The following is a 26791-nucleotide window of genomic DNA, read 5'->3' on the forward strand; positions in this document are numbered from 1 at the left end:
GGATTGGAAGATTCATTATTGTTAATATGTCAATTTCAACTACCCAATGCGATCCACAGATTAAAAGAAATCCCTACCAAAATACAATGGTCTTTTTTTGCAGCAATTGCAACTCTCACATATTGCTGTCAGAAAATATTTATTCAGTTAAAAAGAAGATTCAACACTTCACTTCCAGTCTTGGGTATTACCCAAGGCAAATAAAAACATATATCTACCCAAATAATTGCTCACAAATGTTAATAGCAATTTTATTCATAACAGCTCCAAACTCAAATGTCTATCAGTAGGTGAATGGATAAACAAATTATGATAGATCCATATAATGGAATACTACTTAGCAATAAAAAGGAACAAAGCTAATGATACATGTAATTACATGGATGAATCTCAAAAATATTATGCTTAGCTAATTGTCAACCATCAAAGGATTTCATCCTGTATTCTACCTTTTATACAAAGCTCTAGAGTCAGAAAGAAAGCTAATCTGTATTGGTAAAGTCAGATCACTGATTGTGGGTAGGCGATGTGGTAGGACTGATTCCAAAAAAGCATGAAAGAGGTTTTGTCAGTGATAGAAATAGTCTATATCCTGATGGGGGTGGGTAGCTACATGGCCACATACATTTTTCAAACTCATTAAATTTAAAATGTGTATATTCATTATATGTGAATTATATCTCAATAAATTTTACCGTAGTGGCTAAGATTTGGCATTCTCATTCACCGCCATGGCCTAGGTTCATTTACAGTCAGGGAAACACACCAATCATCTGTCAGTTGTCATACTGTGGTGGCTGCCAGGTTACTGTGACGCTGAAGTCTTTGCCACCAGTATTTCAAATACCAGCAGGGACACCCATGAGGGACAGGTTTCAGTGGGGCTTCCATACTAAGACAGACTAGAAAGTAGGACCTGGCCACCCATTTCAAGAAAAAATGACCATGAAAACCCTGTGAACAGCAGCAGAGCATTCTCTGATACAGCGCCAGAAGGTGAGAGGGTGGTGCAAAACATAACACGGACGAGTTTCACGCTGGTGTTCACAGGGTCCCTAGGAGTCAGAATTGAATTCACGGCACTAACAACAACAGAAGTTAACTTAAAGCATATTCTTGAGGTAAGATGGAGTGAAGGGGCATGCACAAATGAAGAAATAAGTAAGAAAATAGGGAGAAACATATGCGTATCTAATACTTTGTGTTTATGCATGTTTGCATAGAATTCCCTTTTAGGCTTGAGGTTGGCTTTTGTTCATTTGTTATTAGCCTAACATCTTTCAGCGCACTCTGTTCTGCTGATACTGTCTTTCAAAATTCCTCAGAACCTGGTAATAAGACAACTCGTTTTAACCATTTCTGAGAAATTTTAAGAAGTAATACAAATATTCTAGGAGCTAAAATCAGACCACTAACAAATAAATAAAATGAGAAGCATATTATGGTCTCCGTCTACTGAGTTTAAAAGGACTGAAATAATCATGTTACTAATAGTTCAGCTTAAAAATTCATATTACAATTACTTGGAAAAGAGAATCTGAAAGAATGTGTCACATGCTCTCCAACAGTCCCCTCCTTCACTTCTGCCACATTGACTTCTTTTCAAAAATCCTTCTCTAAGTGGGTAGAAAAATGGGAGATGGATCAGCGAATTTGACCCTTTATGTATGATGCTATAAAAAGCTAGCCACTCACCATTCTCACCTTATGAATTTATGGCTCAGAGATTACATTTGTAAATAAAAGAAAAAGAAGAGAGGGAAATGATATTTTCTATAGGGGAATTGGACAGCAGCCATCTTATTAACACGAAGGTTGTCAATCTGGCAGAAAACATTAACAACAGAAAAGTGAAACTTAACTCTCAGATGTCTCTTGGAGTTGCCAAAATCATTTCCATTAAATTATAAATTACAGATACATGACTATATGAAAGACCGAGTGACCATTACTTAAATTAAGGAAAACAACATGAATTGGATTGCATTGGGAAATAAATAAATATTCATCCTTTTAGCAATTATGTTACACAGATTGACCCCCTGCCCACCAATTATAAAATCAAGAAGAGAGGAGAATAGTAAATGAGAATGGGAGTTGAAAAAAATGATGGAAAAACTACATTATTAGGGGTCTAGGGACCTTTGGATCAGTAAATTGTGAAACTGGCAAGTCACTTGACCCAGAAGATCTTATTTTCTACATTCATCAACTCAGGACTTTGACTAAACTCCCCGCTTTCTTGGTTTTGGAGTCTGTTCACCCTCACACTCAATTTTTGATGAGATCTTCTCCCTTTTCTTCATTGAAACTTCTATCAAATAAATATTTAAATATCTCAAGAATACATTTTTTAAAATGTTTACTTCTTTTTAGGAGGCAATTTATTTGAAATGAAACTATAATTCTTCCATTCTTCTTCTTGTTTATTGACATTACTATTTCATTAATCATACAAGTCAGATACTTGGGAATCATTCAAAGCCCCCACACTTTCCACCCCTATTCCCCGCATATCCAGCTAGTTATTAAGCCTTGTAGATTTAAGTTCTAATCTATCAAAGGCTTCTTTTTACCTTTAGGATAATGTCTAAACTGATCAATGAGGTGCAAAAGGACTTTTTTCAGATTCTGGCATTTAACAACAACAGTCATAATAATAATGGTTTAACAATTAATAGTTATCAAACATTACTATGTGCCTCAAGCTGTAAGTACTTAGCTGTGCTATGTATGGATTATATCACTTAATGCTCCTGAAAACATGGCATCGGTATTTGTGTTTAGATTGGCTTTCCTCAACATTAGACCCTGAGACATGGATTTGTTTTTTCGGGAAGTGATCAGGAAGCACAAGGAGAGGATGGGAAAAGGAGGCAGAGGAGGGAGAAAGCCTAGTAACATGGGCAAGCTGGAGTGAGTCACACTGTTCCTCTGCAGACCCTCTGAAGAACCATATGGTATGCACTGTGGGATGGTTTCATGAGGGATGGAGAAGATGGCGTATTTACTGACCTACTGCTTTACTTCCTCTGAGGACATTAAACAACCTGGCACGTCCTGTTAGCAATTCCGGTTTGCCTTATGTGTTGATGAGCAAGCTCCTGGGGTCTCTCAGACCAAGGAGAGAGCAACACAGGAGCACAAAGGAGGGGATCTTGGAATTCTCTCATGGCATCTTTGGTGAACTTAGAGGCATAGTGACAGGATGCAGGTTAGCCTCCTTCAGTACTTAACTAATGTCTCCAATTTCCTGAAATGGAAATCGATACAGAAACTTAGAAATAACTTGACCAACGTTACACAACAAATTGTGTATCCATAATACAAAACCAGGAAGACAGAATCCTGAGCCCGAACCTTACACCACATTGCGTCTCGGCCTATTAATTCTCAGCCACGTGGAACTTCTCACAATTCTCTAATAGAACTTGCTATTTCCAATCTTTGCTTTTAACCTTCCTTATCTCTCTGGCTACCATGTCTTCTGTCCTTGTCCACCTTGTAAACACCAAACAGTATTCCAAATCTCTGTCAGAGATCTTTTCGTTTAAAAAATTTATTTGTATTCTTATCAGAGTAAGTATATATATTTAAGAAACCAAGAAGTGCTAGAAGTCTTAGAACAATAGCATTAATAAACTCACTAGCTTACCCCCTACAAGAATCCATTTTCAGTCTTCCAGTTGTTCCCATTAGCATTTACTTCCCTATCTTTAAATAACATCTATGTCACGACAATGTCTTGATTTATAAGATTTAGCATTCTCCATTGGCATCCAGTTGTAAGGGTGATGATATAATTCCTATATCCCTACTGCTGTCCCAAAGTCTCTGAACATAGTTCTATTTCAACTCTTCCTTAAGCCCATACTCAATTTTCTCATCCAAATACTGTCTACTGCAGATCCAAATGCTATGATCACCTTTCCTTCCTTTAACAACTTTTCTTTTTTTTCAAGAGTTAGTAATTTCTCCATATTTCATTTCCTTTGTTGTCTTAGCATCAATGGATGAGTCTTCTTTGCTCTTCAAGAGGTCTGTAGAACCCTGTTGATACCACTGTCCTTATGGTCAGTCCTGTCAGACAATCTATCCATTCCTTTAAGTTTCCTAAAGCCACTCCTTTGAAGCCCTGCCTGCATTGCTCCAAGAAGCATTTGTTCTTCCCTAGGGCTGTGGAACCGCTGTTATTTAAAGGCTTCCTTTAAACTCTCTCCTTGTTGGCTCTCCTGTTTCTTAGACTCCATGTCTTTGGCTTCCTGTTTATTCCCTGGTTTGTGAAGCATAGCCTTAGGTGTATGATTACAGGGAGTAAATTTCAAATAATTTCAGAGTGTGAAAAAGTTTATATTTACTCTCATATTTGCTTAGGATATTCTCTCTATCCCTATCGTGCCAAGATCTAGGTCTTTGTGTGCTTTGTGTTGGACATTAGAGGAGTCTTTGTCCTTTGGAGTCCTCCATCCTAAGGCATATGTCCTTCACATCTTGGATATTTTTGTGATAATACATCTTATATTATTTTCCCCTACACTTTTTTTTTCTTTTTTCTTGTCCAAGTTTTAAGAATTCTTTAAGATATTTTAATTCATAGGTTATTTCTTTAACTTTTTTTAATCTTATTGCTACTGTTATCAACTTCCTTTTATTTCTAGTCTCCTTTCTGATAATTCCTTCAACTTCATCTTATAACTCTTGTACTGAAAGCAGTTCTGTTTTGTTGTCATTTTTGTTGTTTTGATTTCAGCTATTATAACTTAAGCTTTCAAAAATTATTTTTAATTCCCCTATTGCTTGAATCCTTTTTTTAAACCTCTTTTTCATGGATGAAAGTGATTTTGTAATCTCCATGAATAAATTGGTGAGTTTTTTTCATTTTCTTATTTTCTCTTTATATTGCCATTTTAATAGTTATTCTTTAATTGGAGGCCTTATCCTCTTATACTGAGGGCTTTCACCAATATCTGACAACCCTAGCTTTTCATTCACATATCTGCATTTGTGGGTGTAGTTTGTTGACTGCGGGGGGGTCTTAATTCTTGGGTTGTTAAGGCTAACTCTGTTTTTTATTGGAAAATAAATAATCATGGATATTTATGAGTCTATATTTGGAGTCTTTCAATTTCTCCACAGAAAGATCATCTAAACTCTCAGTTTTCTTTCTCAAACCTCTTGCTATTTTCTTTTCTGTCTTAAGACTGAAAGTCCGGAGACTCTCTAGCTCAACTTATCTGCAAATATTCCTCCAATCTCCCCTAGGTTGTGCAAGAGAGAGAAACAGTCCACCAACTGGAGTAGGTGGAGACCTGGGGCACAAGTGAGGGACTTCCAAATAAGGCTTCTTTTTTGAAATTTAGCATCCCTGCCACTGCCTTCCAAGATCTAAGGTGGCTCCAGCCCTTGATCCTTTTAGGGGAATCTACAAGGTAATTCACTTACTTCTTGCAGTCATCTTCCCATGAGAGTACCTCGGTCTGACTTTTTTCCTCTCTGCTTTTCTGTTTACCATTTATCCTTCCACTTTGTGTTCCTGTAGTTTTGAGGTTATACTTGTCTCTATGTTTCATTGGCAGTGGAATTTTGGTTTCGGTTTCTTGTTCTCCTAGTTATTTGTGAGTCATTTTACAGAGGGCACAGAGTAAGACACGTCTTTACTCAGTATCTTGAGACAAAAAAAAATCACTTTTGTAAAATCTTCTTCTTAGCCATCACCAACACTTAGCTTTTACCTCTTCTAGGCTACTATTTTAGTATGGCCAAATTATGTTATTTTATTTATTACATTTATCATGATTCTTTACAGATCCCAGTGTTCCTATTGGCCTGTGAGATAGGAAATTTGTCTTTTCTTAAATTTGCCTCTGTATAATTTCACGTAGGACCTAGCACATAGAAAGCGCTTAATAATCATCGGCTGAATTGAATTAATAATGGAGGAAGTAAGAGGATGTTTTTCTATGTCATTACTTCTATTCATCTCTCTCTTCCTTCCTGCCACACATGGAAGCTCAGCTTTCAACATCTCCAAGGCTTGATTCATTGGATGAATAAAGCAGCAGCTAATAACAACCTGCATTCAAGTTATACGGTGGCTAAATAGGAAAGAGGCTCACGCTGGTGATTATAAATAAAGAGCGCTTCAATTAATGCTACCAGTCATCCTGTCTTTGCAATCATTTCTCTTCCCTCTTTTATCTTACTTCCACCCTCCTGTCCTGCCAAAGTCTGGAACTGGAATGGCGGATACTCATGAAACCATACATGATGGAAAGGTCTATTCTTTTTTTTTTTATTCTCCTCTCCAAAGCCCCCCAGTACATAGCTGTATATTCTAGTTGCAAGTCCTCTTGTTCTGCTTTGTGGGATGGCGCCTCAGCATGGCTTGATGAGTGGTGCTAGGTCCACATCCAGGATTCTAACGGGAGGAACCCTGGGCTGTGGAAGTGCAGAGCATGAACTTAACCACTCAGCCATGGGGCCAGCTCCTGATGAGTCTATTCTTTAGTGCGTGGATCCTATGCCGCCACCTTCTGGAAGACTTTCTGGGCTCCATAGCTGTAAATCATCTCTTTCTCTTTTGAGTTCTATAATACCTTTGTTATCACAGTGGCTGGTTGTGAGCGTGGAGCATGCAAATCTCCACTGAATGGACAAATAAATGAATGGTGACTGTCCGTGAGGACAGGATTCTTCTAGCTGTATGCCCATACCACAGTCTGAGAGGGATACCTTAGAAAGATGATTCTCCTATCCCAAAGAGTAGATGAGGGCTTTTGATGACTGTGTTTTAGTAACATCATACCATTATGTGTAATTATTCATGAATTGCTGTGTGCAACCTGAGACCGTCTGCAGCTAAATAGAAGTCTCCAGTTAACACTAGGGAGCTCTCTAGGATTAACTAGATAACATAGGAGAGTTATCATTGCATCCTAACCACCTGAGCCAATTCCCCAGGACAGACAGGGCAATGAAGATCCAATAGTCTTATCGTGCCAAGAGTCACTGAATTTGTTTACTGAATTTGAAAACTCCATTCTACAAATGTTTCTAATTATCTCTTAATTTAATCCTTGAGATTTTTTGATGTTATTATCTTTTTTCAGAAATAGCCCTTTTCCTAGAATTTACAATGAAGTTGTTCACATATTGAGCAATCTATTTTATTGCATTAATTACTCCCAGGCTCACATTTTTCCTGTGATAATTTGTTATTTACTTATCTTCTCAACCAATAATTAGACCATAAACTGAATAAGTCATGATTCTGGAAAAATATACATATGCCTCTCATTTATTCAGTAGGAGGGTACAAAAATTCAGCATCCTTTTCAGTCACATGAAGCTAATTTGAATAATATCAATATTTGTGAATGCATTTGGCTACTAATTATTCCAAAGTAATTAGACCCTATATTTATTATTCTAAAAGTCCCTTGCCTCTTTAGAAGTTGAAGGCAATATATTACTTCCACCTCTATCCTTCCTTTCCAATTTCATCTCCTACCACTTGCCTGAACTCAGTTTTCTTGTCAGGAACCCCAAGAGATATCAGAACCTGAGGAAAGGCACCCTGACTTTCATCTTCAAAACCCAGTGCCTAATGTGTTGCCTGGGACCTAACAAGCATTTAACAAGTGATAGTGTAATTAGTGAATGCTCCATTATTACCATACCCAAAATTATATAAACACTTTACATTTTAATTTCTCACATTCCTTCATCTCCCCTTGTAAATTTGTTACGCTTCCTTTTTCATCCAGTAAAATTTCCTTCTACTTCTCAATGCCATGGCCTTTCTGAATCTTTATGTGACCTGCCTGGGAGGATCTGGTCTCTTCGACATTTGTTTCAAATACTGCACTCTCTTATGAACCTTTGTGTCTATCTTCCCCATTTTGCTGTAAGCTCTTTAAGAAAAGAATTTCTAACTACTTCAAAAATGATAGGTGCATTAAGATTTGATTGAACTGATCCTTAAATTTCAAATAGAGTTTTCCCTGAGGGGCTGACTAATGCCATGCAGAGGTTCTCCAACTTTTTCTTATCATGTTGCCCTTAGTGTCTTGGTAATTTACACATGGCATCCTGAGGCCAAAATAAATACCTAACTGTTTCATTATGAAGTAGTTTTGCTCAAACAACTTAGGGGCTCTTTGAAAAATATAATATGTTGAAAGAAAAAGTCATATTCTTATTTCTTTCTTAAATAACCACTTTTACTTACGGCAAGTCTGCTCCTGTTAGGCAGAGCACAACTCCTCAAACCTTGGAATAACAGTGCCCAACCTTGTTTCCTGTTCTATATCGATTTTCACACAGTATTTGCTTTTTATCACAGCAAGCAAGAGAAACCCAGCTTCAACAAAGATATGATATTGAAGGGAAAGTAGTTCTATACATTGTTGAAACAAAACTACCTCGAAGTAGTAGTTCCTGCAGTAGCTGACAGATGTCGAGCATCACCGTGTTTCTCTGGAACAATTAATTTTATCTTGTGATGCCTTTGTGGTTCACTGGGGGTGCTCTGGAGAGTACTGGCTTTCAGTTTTGGAATGGGAGAATATGATGGTAAAATACATTGATTTTGGCAAAAGACTGCCTGGTTTTGAATTCTGGCTCTACTATTTAATGGCTGTTTGAGCAATTTACTTCTCTGGGTATCATTTCACTTTTCTGTAAAATGTGGAATGATAGCACTTATGTCTTAGGGTTTTTATGAGAATTAAATGTGCTAGTCTATGTAAAGAACTTAGGAATGTTCCTGGGACTATATGAAGTGTTAGCTGTTCTTGTTATCATTACTAATTCGAACCGATCGTCATGCATTTGTAATAGATATCAGCCAAATGCCTTATGGGGTCACCATACGTCCTCAGAGGGCTACCACTTTTCCTATACCACCTACAATATTTCTTTATTCATAATGAAACTAATGTTACTATACCACTTGAAACTCACTGAGTAATTACTATGTCAGGCACTGTGCTAAGACTTTTAGATTCATTAATATCAATTAATCCTCCAAACAACCATAAGAGATAAGGCTACCAGTATTTCCCAGTTTTACAAGTGGGAAAATTGAGTCTAGAGAAGTCAAAATGTACATCCCAGTTCATCCTACTACCAAGTGGCTCAGGTGGTCAGCATTCAAATCCAGATGTGCCTGACTCCCAACTTGAATGCTTCAAGAGAAAGGCAGATTCTGTGACCAGACTAAGAATCTCAGATCTTCTCATGACTGAAGGACAAAGTTGAGGTTGTGAAACCAGGTGCAGCTTTGGGTCAGGACCCGAGAGGACTTACATTTCACATGATTCACAGTTCTAGCTTTGTCTCAATCACAATCCTGACAACACAGTCAACCTGCTCATCATTTTTTCCCAAAGTACTGATTTAGTGCAAAAGATATAGAGAAATCTTCAAGGCTGATGAATATTAAATGAAAATCTTAATGGAGCCATTATAAGATATGTCTCCTTCCTGCGAGATTCATCTATAAAAGGAATATATCTTTCCCAAATTTGCCAACTTTGAAAGAGATTATTTTAGAAATGTTCAGAGGTTAGAATATGTGCATAGCCCACCATCCAAGAAACAATGGATGGTATTGATTTCTTCCAACCACTCCCACCTCTATATGAGTTTATGGGATCCTAAATCATGAAGCAATTTTTGTTTTTTGACAATGATATAGAAAGTAGCTATTTTCCCCATGATGGTGTACCTGCTTTACACAGTCCTTTCAATTAAAAAAAAAAGGTTCTTCTATGGTTCAGCTGAGTTGGATATGTTTTAAAGTCAATCTTTTAGTGAGTGAATATTTACATACCCTAAATCAATAAGCAATTTTGCTTTTCTGACAGTATTATTTTAAAAGATTATTTTTCTATCTCTTTTCATAAGACTTATTTCATTGCTTTTTGAATGACTCTGATGTAGAGAACATAAAACACTTTGTTTGACAAAGGACACTGTTCTGGTATACTTTCGGCCATGTGACATATTCAAGCATAACACAACAGCTGATAAATAAATGCTCCAATACTACACAATAATTTTAAAACATCATCCATAGGTAGTTTAAAATTGACCAACCAGTGAAAACAGCTATAAAGGACCTGTATGGAGAAGAAATACATGAAAATAAGTAAACACTTAAAAATTTATACTAAAAGAGTGGAGTGAGAGGAGGCTTTGAAAAAATTTGAATCTGCTTGTAGTTCCTTTATCAAGAAGCTGGTACAGCACTATACGAATACAAAGCATGTGTGTGCATCTAAGTAGAAATATGGGTCCGTTTGCTTTCCATTTAGGTTTATCTCAGAAGATCATCATCAAAATTGGTTAAAGAAGAAAATGAAATAATCATATCATTTTTGTAGATGTTACCCAGATGCTTCCTTCAAATCTGTTCAGAGACAATAAATAATGAAAAATGGATTGCTATATATTCTAGATAAGAATACAGTGTGAATATAGGCTCAAAATAACTATACTGTTTTAAAAAGTCAACAGCAGCAGAACTGCTGGCTCTGTTTAGAGTTAAAATTCATAGCTACAAAGATGAACTTTTTTAAGTCAGGAAGAGAAAAACGATAGCAGATAATATCTTATTTACATAATTTTGACTTTTTTTAATGTACTGTGTGGATTATTATTTTCTTTGGCTTTGGTAGATTTTAAACAAAAAAATTAACAATAAAAGATTTTAGACTACTTCAGAGCATTACATTATTTTAGTGTGAAATTTTACACACATCTACAAAAAGCTAACATTTTAACCTATGGTAGTGATCATTTTCCAGTATATAAGTGTATTGAATCAATAGGTTGTACACCTTAAACTTATTTAATGTGATATGTCAATTATATCTCAATAAAGTTGGAAAAAAAGTGTTAACTTTTTTCTTTGAGAATAAATATGGAGACGACAGCCACTGGGTTTGCATATTAAAATTTGAGTCTGAGTGTCTTCTCTGTAGTCTTGGGCACGTCTCTTGATCTTCATAGAACGCAGGGTCTCAGTGCTCACTGCAGATGGTAAATTAATATCCAGTTTATTACAGTTTCAAATGTAAATGCTTTTTTCTTGTTAAAGTGTTAAGCTAATTTATATCCTGATTCTTTTCATAATCTTAGTAAAATAAGAAAAATCTTCTTCACTTCTGCCGTGATTAGTGTTCAATTATTTCAAGTTGAAAAGACTAAACATACTTAAACAATAAGGCCCATTGACAACTTAGTTTATTACAAATTCTTTAAATATTTTAAACGTCATTTATAAAATTGAAATGATTTTGGGAGCTGGCCCCGCGGCTGACTGGTTAAGTTCATGTGCTCTGCTTCTGCGGCCCAGGGTTTCACTGGTTCGGATCCTGGGCGCGGACATGATACCGCTCATCAGGCCAAGCTAAGGCAGCGTCCCTCGTGCCACAACTAGAAAGACATACAACTATGTGCTGGGGGGATTTGGGGAGAAAAAGCAGAAAGGAAAAAAACAGGTGATTGGCAACGGTTGTTACCTCAGGTGCCAATCTTTAAAAAAGAAAGAGAGAAAAGGAATTCCACGTGAAAAAAAAATAAAATAAAATTGAAATGTTCTGTTTTCTTAAGTGTTTTAAAGGTCTGACAGATCAACATGAGAACTCTAACCAGAAAAATCTTTCCAAGAGTTCAAATTTTGTATATTATTCTTTCAAAACAGTAAATTTTAACTTCTTTTAAACATTTCAAAGCAATTTTAAAAAAATAATAACTTTTCTTATAGTTTTCATCTTAAACAGGTATATTTAAAATCAGTTATTTAATCAGAAACTTAAAATTGCAAACACAAGTGTAACTGGGCAGAGGCTCCACAGAGTTTTAAGTATACTAAGTATTTTATACACCAACACACAGAAGTGGTCGGTCCTAATTAGTACAAAATTCATCCTAAACTTCACTCAAAGGTACTAATACATGGGTTTGATTCATGTTATTAGCTCTATATTTCATTTTAAAACTTCCCTGGACTAAAGTACATTTGTCCTCTAAGGAATTTACCACCTCAAATGAGGTAAAACTTTTTGGGGGGCAGATTTGAGGACAGGATGTAGGCGCTGGAGCTAACTATGCCTCGAGTAATTTTTGGCATAATACTCACATATACACACTGCACCTTATTATTGTAATCATATTTACTATAACAATCGGAGACTCCAAGCTTAAACCCTTCGGATGGAGGTTGACTTTTGTGGGTCCTGGTTACACTCAAAGAGCCTCACTTGATTCAGTTTTGCAACCCCTGACCCAGGTTATAGGTAAGTTCTTTCAGTAAACTCTTTGCAGCTCAGTTAATTCCATATCTATTTCATGTTATTCTTATGTGGCCGGGCCACAACTCTTATAGATATTTGTCTATATCTGGGGTCACAACTCTGAAATTATGCTAATTGCACACATTAGCACCTAACATAAAAGCTGAAATGAGACAGAACAGAGAAGTGCATCATCTTCAGAGATTCACCAACACACCTGGAGCATGGTCGACCACTGCTAACCTACTCAGTGTTTATCACCCTGGAAAATTTAAAATTCTGGGCCATTTCATTTTGAACTTTTGGAGTCTAAAATATGATTAATGATACATTTAAAAAGCAATCTAATTTTAAGCAGGAAAGGTTATTTATTTTGCCCTCTGACAATATACACAATAAAAAGTGGTGTTTTTGACATCTACATGAATGGCAACTGCAAATGAATGTTCTTGAATTTGCTACGAATAAATATGCAGTCATACATAATTACATAGAGAGTTGAATCAATTTAACATTTCGTTCTCAAATGAACAATGGAACTTTTACGGAAATAGGTATGCAATAATAATAGTTTCAAATTATATAATATATTTGATGGTCATTTCTTTAGCTTTCATGTGAAAAGCACCTGTTTATCAACTGAGTTTCTCTTACTTACTAATATTGTACACCTAAGGAACTCAATCTTGTTTTATTATTATTATTATTATTAGTGACCAGAAGGATGTATGTCAGCAAAACAAAATTATCATGCTATAAAATAAAAATCTGTTTGGTAACACTCATTGTCACAATGAAGTTATGCTTAAAAAAGTATGTAAATCTCTTTGGTTACATACTCACCTCTAAATTGTTCTGGTTAACCATGAGCCCAGAGAAATATATGAAGATAAGGGATGTCCATTGGATGGACTTCTAACCAACAATATTTATAACCTGATATAAAAATAACACTTACGTCCACAGTGTATTAAGAAAAATCACTTAAGAAATTTATAAAGGTTTTCAAGAATGAAAAGAAGTCATCCGTATTCTTAACTCTAAATATATGGATATTTGTGAACTGGCCTTACACATAAGTCTTATATTTTGGTTTTGGTTCAAGTTCTAATCAACTCCGTACATATAATATACATTAAGGTGAAAATGAATCTAACAGAGATTTCCTGACTATCTTTTCATTTCCCCGGGCTGATTTAATAGTTTATAATTTTAAAGACTTGAAAGTCTTAAATTAACCACACACAACTTTCAGAGGCAAGTTTGTGCCATGTGAATCTTGGTCTATTTTTAACAGGGATGCACAAATTCAGGGTCTACAATGTGAAAAATAGGGAACTTGAAGATCCTTCATAGCATTTTATTTTCCTTGTAAAAATTGACCAAGTGATTGTGATTGTTTTATTTATTTAATGCTCCATAACAAGCCACCTCAAAAATCAGTGGTTAAAACAAACAACAATTCATTATTTCTCAAAATTCTGGGGGTTCACTGGACAGTTTTTTGAATCTACTTAGTGTCACCTGGGATCAGTCACCTCGCAATTGAACTGGAAGATTCAAGAAAGCCTCTCTTTCAGGCCTTGGTGCAGACTCTTAGCTTGGGAACCCATGGTTCCCCCCCAGCAGCCTCTCTCTTTGTGTCATGTCTCATCCTCCAGGGACCCTATAGATCTCTCTCTTCAGCAGATGCTATGACTTCCATACATCATTGTGTTTGGGTTCCAAGAAAATGAAAGCAGAAGCTGTCTAGCCTCTTAAGGACTAAGAACTGGCATAGTTTTACTTCCCCTTTTGGTCAAAACAAGTCATGAGTCCAGAGCACAGTCAAGGGGAAGGAAACAGACATCACTTCTTGAAGGGAGGCATGGCGTGTACATACAGGCAGTGGAGGGCTTGTTGGTGACCATCTCTGGAGGTTATCTACCATTGTGAGAATCTTACATGTCAGTATATTTCTTATAAAGTTTTAGCTTAAAATGGAAACAGAACTCTTGTTATCCTTAAAACATAAAGGTTTAGGGAGATATTCAAGAGTAATTTTTGGAAACGTATTATTTGTGATTTCATTTTTCAGTATTGTTATTTTATATACTTTCAAAACTTTCCATTTTGGACCTGTACTTTAAAAGTTACTGAACTGTTTTTTACTTTTTTTTCAAATATTTCAATTCACTATTGTGTGAAAAAGTGAACATGTGGAACAAACAATAGAATTTGTGAAGTTCAAAACAAATTGTCAAAAGAGAAGAAACACTGGAGAGGTGGTTATTCTCACCCTAGCCTATGCCATTCCTTCTTGTTTTCCATATCTGCCTGATGTCAAATATTTGAATAACGAAAAATGAAATTTCCCACATTGTAGACAGGATGATTATTTCAATACCTAAGTCTGATGGTATTACTTCATTCTCAATAATCCTAAATAGCTCCTCTATTTTCTTAGGAAGAAAATCCAAATCCTCAATATGAGCTACGAAACCTTTGATCGGGTATGAATCTACTTCTCTAGCCTCCTCTGGCACCTGGACCTCTGATCCACCTAGACCCCAACTTTACCTTTTTCATTCTCTCATTCCTGCTGTACCCCTTCTGCTTATCTGCTCTTCCTTCTAGGTGAATGTTTTCCCCTAGCATCCAACTAGTCAGCACCTCGTCATCACTCCCCCATGGAAGTCTTCACTGGCTTTCCTTATCTGGTCATTTTATGTTTTTACAGCACCATGTAACTGTTCTTCCAGGTACTTATCATAGGTGATATTTTAATTTAATTTAAATGATTTAATTTAAATATATCTCCTCAAAATACTCCAACATTCATGAGTACAAGGTATATCTCTCTGTGCCCTGATACTGCAAACAGTCTTGGCCATGGCTGATAGATGATGCAGGTAAATAGTTGCTGAATAAATGAATCAGTGAATGAAAATGCAATGAATGAAGTGGCTCCTTAGTGCACAGCAGACAAAACAGTTGATCATGATCTATATTCAGTCCTTAATGTCTACAAAGAGTATAAACGCATCTTCTCAATAAACAAAACAAAAACCTTACCTGAGGTACTGAGTGAGATTACTTAACGCAACTGAGTAGATTTATTAGCAAGCAAAAAGGTCATATAGAATATTTCTTGTTGGTAAACTCCAAGTGGTAGATATTGTTGCTACTCACCAATATTTCTAATTCTCCTCTTTTCAGGTACATAATGAATTTCAGTTCTTCACTCCCTTGAGTTATTTGCTTTAGTCAATGAAATGTGAATTCAAGAAATATGTGTCACTTCTGGGTGGAAGCATATAATCTTGCCACTGCAAGATTCTAGAACTCTCTTTTCTGAAATTATGGAAGCACGTGTTTATATGAAATTATAACACTGAGCTTTCTCATGGAGGATGGTTTCCTCAGAGGTGCACACAGTGAAATCTTTGTTGATTCAAACTCCTAAAATTTAGGGAATTTTTTCCCTTGCACACTGTTGTTGGGATGTATATTGGTGCAGTCACTATAGAGAATAGTATGGAGGTTCCTCAAAAAATTAAAAATAGACCAAGTAATCCAGCCATTCCCCTTCTGGATATTTACCAGAAGGAAATAAAATCACTGCCTTGAAGAGGTATCTATACCTCTATGTTTATCACAGCATTATTTACAATAGCCAAGACATCAGAATAACCTAAGAGTCCATCGACCAAAGAGTGGATAAAGAAAATGTGGTATATATACACACAATGCAATATTTTTCAGCCAGAAAAAATAAGGAACTCCTTCCATTTGTGACAGTATGAATGAACATTTAGGGCACTAAGTTAAGTGAATTAAGACAAAGAGAAAGACAAATACTGTATAATCTCACTTGTATGTGGAATCTAAAAAAACAAACCCACAGAAACACAGAGCAAATTGGTGGTTGCCAGGGGTAGGGGTGTGGGTGGAGGTGGGGGAAATGGATGAAGGGGGTCAAAGGGCACGAACTTCTACTTATAGGATGATTAAGTTCTGGGGATGTAATGCATTGCATGGTGACTATAGCTAACAATATTTTATTGTGTATTTGAAAGTTGCTAAGAGGGTAGATCTTAGAAGTTCTCACCATAAAAAATTGTAACTATGTGAAGTGATGAATATGTTAACTAACCTTGTAATGGTAATCATTTTGCAATATACACATATATCAAATCATTATGTTGTAGACCTTAAACTTACATAATGTTATATGTCAATTATATCTAAATAAAACTGGAAAACAAAAAAGGTGTGAAGAAAGTACTTGGTAACATGCGTACAATATTTGATTCCTCATTTGTGTCTGTGTTGTCTCTACAGTAGATCATACTGCCATTTTGTGAATATAAATCATTGAATAAAATGAGCAAGAGCTCTTGTTTTTTTTAAAAAAAAGATGTAGGGGTTGTTTGTTTCTGCAGCATAACCTGATTTATAAATGTCATGATTCCAAACTGAAAGGAAGATGTGCTTGTTTCATGGTTTGTATCTTTATTATTAAATATGACAAACAAAGTGTGAATATATTCAGGTCTAAATCAAACAGAAATTTATTCTAAAATGCTGTTTGGCAAAGCCAAATACTTCATTTCATTATTTTCCTCCAAAATAAAGTAGCATCACATGTGAACATAAGTTATACTAAATTAAATGCAGGTTAAGACAAAAACAAGTTCTTCTTCTTCTTAGCCTCTAGAGAAACAAGTTGTGTGTCTTACATTTTTTGAAATATCTGAAGAAGATATTATCACACACCTCATGTATATTTTCTCTCTCTGTAATTTATAAATTGTTTCTGAATCCAGAGATGTTTGCAATTACAGGTTTTACCTTCAGCCCTATTTCCTTTTACCTCTGAATTGTCCTGTTATGCCCAGTTACTGAAAAGTCCACAATATACATCGACTCCAAAGACAGGTCAAATACAATTTGGAGTGATGTAATAAATAATGACTTAAATTTCCTGATTGCTTCATTACTGTGGTTGCCAAGGGCAGAGAAATAAATTTGTTTAACATTAATTATCGTTTTAATATGTGATATTTTTTACACCATTAGATTTAGATGACATTCTAATAGCATACTTGGAATGAGCACAGATGTATTTAAATGTATGTTTTTTAGTATATTTTGAATCTAGATTCATTAAGCAAGCATTTATTGAGCACCTAGTACATGCCAGACACTGCGCTAGTGCTGTGGAACTAAAAACTGGAAAACAGTCCCTATCCTTAGTAAACTTCAAACTGATTAATTTAAACTTGTTTATGACCTGATGGACAATCTAGGTCAAACATTGATTTAATATTAATAAGACTTAGAACGATAATTTTATATATCACTTATAAAGGTATACTTAGAAACATTAACCCATTCAATTTTCATATAGTCCTCTGAATTTATGGAAGCCAAGCCAGGTATTATAAGCTCCAGTGTATACATATGGAAACTGAGGTTCAGATAGTATTCACACATTTTACGAGGTTTTATGCTTAAAATGCAATAAGATAAATATTTTATAAACTTAGAAAAAAATTTGAGACATATGAAAATTAAGAGTTATCTCTTTGTTGCACAATCAATTGGATCATTGGGAAGATGGACAAAGGATATGGGCTGACCTTAACAAAAGGAGTAGATACAAATGGTCCACATACCCATGAAATATTCAGCACTGTATTGATGGAAAAAAAGGTGACTTAAAGAAATACTGAAATAAAGTTTATTTATGTGTTTGTTTTGATGATCTAATTGAAGAGGATTTACAATTAATAACATGTAGTGTCTACCAGTGTGTGAACAATGGGAATTCATCTGCCTGGGAGCACAGAGGGAGTTGTCTTCCTAAAGGATCACTTAGTAATACACACATGACATCTTTAAAATAGTATATATCATTTGACATTGAAATTGTTAACTAGCAACTTATTTTAAGCAATAATCAGAGACATATGTAAAATATTCAGGTGCAAGAACATATAGAGGATTGCATTTTTCATAAGTAGTGAATAGTCAAGAAAAGCTAAATGTCTGATGACAGGTTACTGGTTTGAGTAAATTTATGTCACATGTTTCTGGTGGAAGATCCTTCAGGTTTAGGAGAATATTTATGATATTTGCAAATGCTCACAATATAATTAACAAAAACAAATCATAAAACAACATACGGTTCATCTCAAAATTGCATTTTACATACACACACACACAAAAGATGACTGAAAGGATGCCATATTTTGAGTAACAGGATAATAAGTAATGTATATTTTTCTGCATTTTCCAAATTTCATATAATAAATGAATATAACTTTTATAATCAAAAAACAGGGATTAAAATAAAGGACATTCTGGGTTTTTTTAAAATTCCTTCACTTGCTACATAGAATAATTTACTGAAGTTTTTTAAGAATTTGATGTAGTTTGCAAATTTTCAACAGATTTTATCATCTTAGTGATTCCACAAGAATCATTTACTTGATGAAAATGAATAACATTCAGGTAAAGGAGTGGTGACATGTGATTAGAAAATTCCATGAACATGTATATAATATGATATGCTATGTTTTGTTAATCCACTCTTTTTTAAGCAAGTTCTGAATCCTCTGGATAACCTAGAATATGCCACTATCTATCACAACAGAGGGATAATTATTATTCTAAGCAAATATGTGTCCTTTTTTTATGTAGTCTTTTTGGTGTTTCTCACTAAATAAGGTTATTTCATCTAAAAAAATTATCTTTGGATTAAATAATTTATTAACTTATAATGCTCATTTCTCAGTAAGATCTAAAATTAACAATGTTAGCTCCCTAACTGGTAGAGATGAGTACTTAATTGAATTCAAGAACGCATATTAGAACTTGAGTTTTACAATAGCAGGACTCTTCTCTGTCCTGTTCCCAGTTGCACCCGATTGCCTGGAATAGCATCAGTCACATAGTAAGTATTTGGTCCAGTTTGTGGAATTGATGTATTAGCAAAAATCATTGTCTACTGTGAAGCAGGCACTGAATATACAAAGAGGAATAGGTCAGGGTCCAAGCCTTCAGAAACTTAGACTCTGAAGGAGAACACAATCACAGTTAATAATAAAACAAGTTAACACATGACCAAACCTCCATGAATACAAAGTATTTAAAAAAAAGCTTTAAAACTGTGTTTATAAGACAACAATGGTAAATATACACATCATATTTTTTCAACCATCTATAAAGATGATAGTGACAAATTTCAGTGTTCTGAAATGTTATTTAATTAAACTTTAAAACTACTTTGACTATTGCTTTATTATCAGTATATTTTATTGAATTATAATATTATTAATATTGGCAATTAAGTATGTTAAATTATTAATCTGAATTAACCAGAATTTTTGGATAAATTGAGATAATTCCATGTACAAATGAAAGCATGAAAGAAAATAATATTCAGGGGCTAAAACTCTGAGAATGAAAAAAATATTTGAGGACATCCAAAGATATATTTATGAATATTGAAACTTCAATGGCAGAAAATGATGTTTTTGTTATTCCGTGTTTCTTTGTGAAAAACGACTTTTACCTATTAAGTAAAGAAGCCAATGTTGATAAAAGGAATTTTCTGAAGTATTGTGCACATAATGTATGTGTGTAAATGTATGAAAACTTCTATCTGGCTTTTTATGTAGAACTATGCAAGGCAAATAGGTTATTTTTCTTTTAAATTCTAGCCTCTCTTTTTCTACAAGAAAGTTGTGTCTGTCATTGCATAACTACTCTGAACATCTTATGACAAGAGACGGAACTACAGTGAGGTCAGCAAAGAGACTTCTTGATAGGAAGAAGCAGATAGTGGCCTCATTCTCTTGTCTACAAACCACATAGACACAGTTTGTACAAAATAACTTAAAGTGGGCGCTTCTGAAAAATACATATATTGTAACTACTATGCTAATTTTAAGAGGACTCTTGAATATACTTCTGTGTTAATTTATATATAGGAATTTCAGAATTAGCATATCTGTCAGCACCACAGATTCACAATTAAGCATGTTTGAGAATTTGTGGTCTAACAAATTCTTAAATGCCTAGCAACCATCTTCCTGTTACACATTTCTTAAAAGAAAATTTACCTTCTATCAACTCTTGAGTAAGAGTAACCTTTCATCCCAACAAAAGTTCAAGGACTTTTTAAAATTTACTCTTATATCAGCCGATAGAGAATTAGCAGCTTGTCTGATTTCTGAACTTCTCTTTCATTTATTGCTCTTTACTGATTGGGAGACTTTGACAGATGCCAGATAGGAAAATTATGTTCTTTGGCTAAGAGTTCTATTCCAACAAATGTATTGTGCTCCAGATATTTACGAAGAGACTGCAAAAGTCTCCATACAGAGCCCTTACACAGCCTCTTTAGTCATAGAAACGTAAGAGAAATCAAATAAATTAGACTGAAATAATATATAAATAAAAACATTGAAAATAGGGGCCAGCCTGACGGTGCAGTGGGTAAGTGTGCACATTCTGCTTCGGCGGCCCGGGGATCGGCGGTTCAGATCCTGGGTGTGGACATGGCACTGCTTGGCACGCCATGCTGTGGTAGGCATCCCACATATAAAGTAGAGGAAGATGGGCACGGATGTTAGCTCAGGGGCCAGTCTTCCTCAGTGAAAAGAGGAGGATTGGCAGCAGTTAGCTCAGGGCTAGTCTTCCTCAAAAAAAACCTTGAAAATAAAATGTTCTTATTGGCCTCTTACTCACAAGAGTGATAAATTATTAGGAATTTTACAAAGTATCTTCAGTGTCTCTTTCCTGCCTTAAAAGGAGACTTAAAAAAAGCTTTTCAAAAGTCGATCTAATATTCTCACTTTTAATCAGAAGAAGCCATCTAAAGGAAGAATGGTCTGTTTAGCACTGAGTTTTACTGTGTCACTAAAAATTGCTGTGCTAAAAAATATTTTGAATATTCCCTCTACATTTTAAGAATTCGCACACCATTAAACTTAAGGAATTAATACAGCTACCACTCCCAAAAAATACATAAGCTATTAACGTCCACTGGTTAGCTTTTCTAACTAAATTCTAGAGTGTTTCTTAGCATATTCTCTTATTGGACAAACCGTCCTTTTGAACTAAATCAGGCACTTTTGTAAGTTATATTAATGTTTGTGGAACCAATGGAAAGACAGATACAATTGGCTTTAATCATTTCTTAATTAGCTAATGTATTGATCTAGTGAAATACTGAAAAACTAAGGAAAAGTAATCATCTTTAAACTCTGCAAAAAATCTGTTTTTAAACCACTAAATAAACTTAGGTTCCAGATTTGGGGATGAGTGTATGCCTCCTCTGCTAAAGCATGATTGAACTGTAGAAAACATACCAAAAGAAATATGCAAAAGTATGAGCACCAGAAAAAAGAAAATACCAGAAAGCCAGAAAGTTTCATGACTTCCTAAAAGATAGAAAACAGATGGGTAAAATTCCAGTCAACATGGAAGTATATGACACTATGCAGTATGATGCAGAAGGATATCCTTTCCACCACAAACACATATGACGCAATCTAAGCATACAGATTCTTTAAAAATATACATAAGCAAGGTTGTATATGAGAGAGATAAATGCTCAGGGGCCCTAAATAAAGAGGAAACTAAAAGTTAGACTGACTAGGAGGTGGTGGAGCTGGAATAGCCCCAGGAAGAGAGGACTCTGCGTGAAACAGGAGACCTCGAGGCATTCTGCTTATCTGGTGCGAAAAGAGGCTCCCAGAGGTAGCCAGAACACCAAGTTTGTGCCAGGCTTGGTTGTAGGGCCCAGATTTATTCCATCTGCTTGGTAAGGTAATTTTAAGCCAAAAAATTAACATAGAAATTAGGCCAAAACAGGAGAAAAGTATAGAGCCACTTTAGAGCCAAAAGTGAAGCAATGCTCGACAGAAGCATCTACCACTCAGATAACGCTCGTCTCTCACGGAAAGCAACATCTGCTGAAGGCGAATTTGTCATAAAAGGAAATTGTAAACAACAGAAAGAATGAACTACCATGAGGGAAATCCAGCAGACACGAGTACTAGAGTCAATCGTCTCTAAAAAACTAAAAGTAGTCAAACAATCAGAATTCAAATTCAAAATGAGCTTACTTAAATTTTTGAAGAGCTAAAGGATGGAAGAGAGACTGTTAGGCACAGACCAAATGGAAAGAGAATTTTTAAAAGAAGCTATAAAAGTTAAAAATATTTTCTGAAAAGAAAAATGTGCGATGCATAGATCAGAGGAAATCACGCAGAACATAACACAAAAAAGGAAGAAGTAAAAATATAGAAAAATCAAAGACAGAAGAATAGAAGCAGAAACAAATATTTAGTGAGCATCTTGAAGGAGAAAATAAGCAGATGAAAAGGAGGTGAGATTAAAAATATGATAGCTGAGAATTTTTCAGAATTGAAAAAGATTTATGAGCTTGCGTAGGCCTAAATGGAATAAATCTAAAACAAATCCATACCTACACACATTGTGGTAAACTTGAAGACATCATAGCAATGAGAAATTCTTAAAATCTACCATAATGAAAGACAGATCTTCAAAAATGTTTTAATTAGACTATGGGCAGTCTTGTCAGGAGCAAAATTATATCCAAGAAGATCATGGAACAGAATATGCAAAACGTGTTGAGAGAAAAATACCAGTCAACATGGAGTTCTGTAACCAACTATTCTATTATTTTGGTAAGTCAGTAGAATAAGTAATTTCCAGACATATAAATTTTAAGAGAGTTTAATACTGCTTCTAGAATGACCTTCAAATGGTCTTCAGCACACAGAAAATGAACTCAGGAAATGCACATATGTACCAAGAGGAAATGGCAAACGAAGAACCCAGAGAAACGTGTCGTAAATCTAAAAATATATTGACAAAAACCATTGGAAGCAGTTTTAAAAAAAGTGAAAATAAAATAACAGAAACATAGACACTGGAAGAAATATCTTGGAGAAAATTTAAACAAGTCATTGTCCTGTTTGTGAAGAGGGTAGATATATTGACTTTAGCTTTATTAGAAAATATAAAGTTATATTTTATGTTAGAATATTTATGTTCACCAAAATGCAATAAAGACAATATATAATTTTTAAGCTGGTAAAAGTTGTAAAAAAGTGAATAAAGAATGATTGATCAATCCAATAAAAGGCAGTAAAAAAATAAATACAATAAAATACACAATTTAAAATATCTCTGGAAAGTGATATTTATTTTTTATTTTAGTATATATTTATTTTTTATTTTAGTATATTTTCTGTAGTTTCTTATATTATTTTGTTATTTCCAGGTGAATGTGTTACTTTAGTAGGACACTAAAATTTTAATTTAAAAAATAGCAAGAAAAGCTGAGTGACAACAGGAAAGAAATGCACACATGTTTTGTGATGATTTTCTTTGGTGAAAGAAATTCTGGCTTATTTTTTCTTATGTTTTTCTGTGCATTGCTTTTATAATCAGAAAATTAAATAAACTCTTGATCAGGCCTGATTGCTTAGTGCTTGCAGAAATATCATTTCTATTTTTAAGCTATATGGATTCAAACACCAGCATTTCTAAATCTTCTCACAATATTCCCTGAGCTCTATTTTCATATCTAATTATGATCTAAACCTCCAAATTTAATTCTGTACTAAATACCCAATATAATTGATTAGATGATGATTGTAATTTTCATTCTTTTCATTGTTTTATATTATTTTTCCCAATGATCCCAAGGCTAATAGACAAATGTTTCAATAGTAATACTAATATAAAAATGATTGAACAACTAATACCGAGAGTGCTTATTAATGTCGAGGCTTTCTTCCAAGGCATTTTCACAAATTATCCTATTTAATCCTCTTGCTAATACTATGAAGTCAGTACTATTATCTCCATTATGGATGGGGAAACTGAGGTAGAGAGAGGCTAAGTAACTTGTTTCAGACCACAGAGCTCTTCTGGGCTGGGTAGAGAGGAGAGCAAATGAATAGCTGTTGGGTGGCTCTGTAGCTCAAGTGGCCAGACTCCAGAATCTTGCCCTATCACTTCATACACAGAGAATGGAACTTGTTTTACCAATAAGATCATCGTTTTGTGCTTCACAGGACACATGGTTCTTTTATTGCTTCTTAAAAAAAATCTCAATAGCTAAGTAATTTTGTTCATTTAATCGGAAACCTATCATGTGTAAGTTTTATACCTACCCTACTGCCATAAAATACAACATATTTGAGACCGCTAATTTTGATTCAGGTTACAAGAACCCAAATTCACTGTAAATTATCTTAGGATTCGTTGTAAGATAGTTAAGCAGGCTGTGTTTAAAGATGGTTAAGTAGGCTGTGTTTAATGATGAGCATTAAAGACTACTAGGAGAAGAAAAGAATGTCCAATGACTGTTTTTCCCCCTTTGGTATGTCCTGTGTTATGCCCTCACTATAATAAGTATTTAATGCTAAAACACACAGTACACACGAACCCAATTTTAACTAGAGCAGCTCTTGTCAATATGAATAATGAGAATAATTTAATTTTCTAATGAAATTTCCATTTAAAAGAATTCTCTCAAACAAGAAGATTTTTACTTAAAGCTCACTAAATAAACATATTTTTATTCCTCTCTTGTTCTACAAAAACAGCATAGAGAATGAAAAACGTAGTGGTGGTGGGATACAAAAACAAAGCAAAAAATCTTCTGTCTTCAATGAAAAACTGTGAGTGGACACATCCCAAAACACAGACTCTGAAGCACATTTACATTGCTGCCAAATGCTAAAAAACATGACCTACGGCTGGTAGGGTGGGGGTGGGGTGGGGGGAGCATCAGGGAAAGCTGACAAGGACTTTCTCTGTCTCTTCCATTTAGGAGGATACAGACTGCCCTAAGACCTACTAGCTTATAAACTGTGCGCCTACACATGCACAGCCTCCCCCACTATCAACATCCTCTACCATAGTGGTACACGATCCTACAATTTGTTATAATTGATAAACCTACATTGGTAAATCACTATCACCCCAAAACCCATAGTTTATGTTAGAGTTCACTCTTGGTGTTGTGCATTCTATGGATTTTGACAAACAGATAATGACATAGTATCTACCATTACAGGGTCATACAGAATTGTTTCAACGTCCTAAAAATACTCTGTGCTCTGCCTACTCATCCCTCATGCATATATTTTAAAGAGAAAGAAGATAAAAGGGAAAAGAACAAAGAGAAATGCAGTTGCAAAAAATAAATCTGAAGAAGAATCAGCTATAGTTTGGGAAAAGTGCTTAAACAATTACTCTTACATAGATTTAATGTCTGTAAAACACAACCTTTATGTATATATTTTTAAAAAGAAAATAAATAGCTAAAAAAATCAGGAAGTAAAGGAAGAAATTAAAAAATTATAAAGGAAAATAAAAATATTACAAGAATTAAAGCTGCACCAGAAGTAATAATATTATAACATGCATGATTGAATATCACTGTTAAGGACATAGTGGACCAGCTTCAGGAAATAAAGCAAAGTGAACCACCAAAAAAGTGTAAAATTAAAAATAAATTTCAATAATATGATAGATGTGGAAGACAGACAAATGAGATTCAACATGTCCATGACTGGTGATCCTAAAGAAAAGGAAGAAACAATATAACAAAAATTTCATCACCCCTTGCAAAAAAATTAATTACATAGTGTAACAACAAAATATTTGAAAGAAAAGAATCTCAGATCAATAGGGTACACCATATTCAAGAAAAGTTGATGAAAACTGATCAACTCCAGGATATATTCTGGCAAAAAAAAAGAGAAAGAATCATGTGGACATCTATCAAAAAAATAGCAAGTTATATTCAAGGATGGAAATTTCAGACCTATCTAAAAACCACTGGACAGCAACATTCAATATGAGAAGGGTCTCCAGCATTGTTTACAAATATTTACAAATTTTCAAGGGGAAAATAAGTTTGATTCAAGAAAGGTAACTTGCCTTCCATGTATAAGGCACAAGAAAGAAATGTTCTATGTAAGCACACAGAAAATACATCATTTATGACTGTTTCTTTAGTGAAGGGGTACTATTTAACAGTGAAATCCAACAACCCAAGAAATAATTAAAAATACAAAATATAGGAAGGGTTAATTGAGTAGTAAAAGCCTGTTGGTAAGGACTCAATATTTTCAAATTTGAAATGTCTAAACCAAGATTAAAGGAATTAAGCCAGAACACAAATACTATAAATCTCAATAATGCAAAACTGATAATGTAATTAAAATTCAGGTGGGGTATTGAAGGAAGTTAACCATAAAGTACGTGTGCTAATTTCTTTATCATAACAAAACTTATAAGTGGTTGTTTAATATTTAAACATGCATCCTACAAAATGACTTCAAACTATTAATATATTCATAATTGTTGCTCCTAAGTCCGGAGTTATTTTTCTGAAACTAATATCTCCTTTGGAAAGAACTGAATACCTGAAATCTAGCAACGTCTTC

At 34.6% G+C, this 26791-nt stretch overlaps 1 protein-coding gene across 1 annotated transcript in view; it reads right to left on the minus strand.

The window, feature by feature from the left end:
• The window catches only part of CNTN6 (contactin 6), a 295689-nt gene that overhangs the window by 266715 nt on the left and 2183 nt on the right, over positions 1-26791 (minus strand). The window lies entirely within an intron of this gene.

The sequence above is a fragment of the Equus quagga genome, chromosome 1 (assembly GCF_021613505.1).
Source record: "Equus quagga isolate Etosha38 chromosome 1, UCLA_HA_Equagga_1.0, whole genome shotgun sequence".
Taxonomy (NCBI): domain Eukaryota; kingdom Metazoa; phylum Chordata; class Mammalia; order Perissodactyla; family Equidae; genus Equus; species Equus quagga.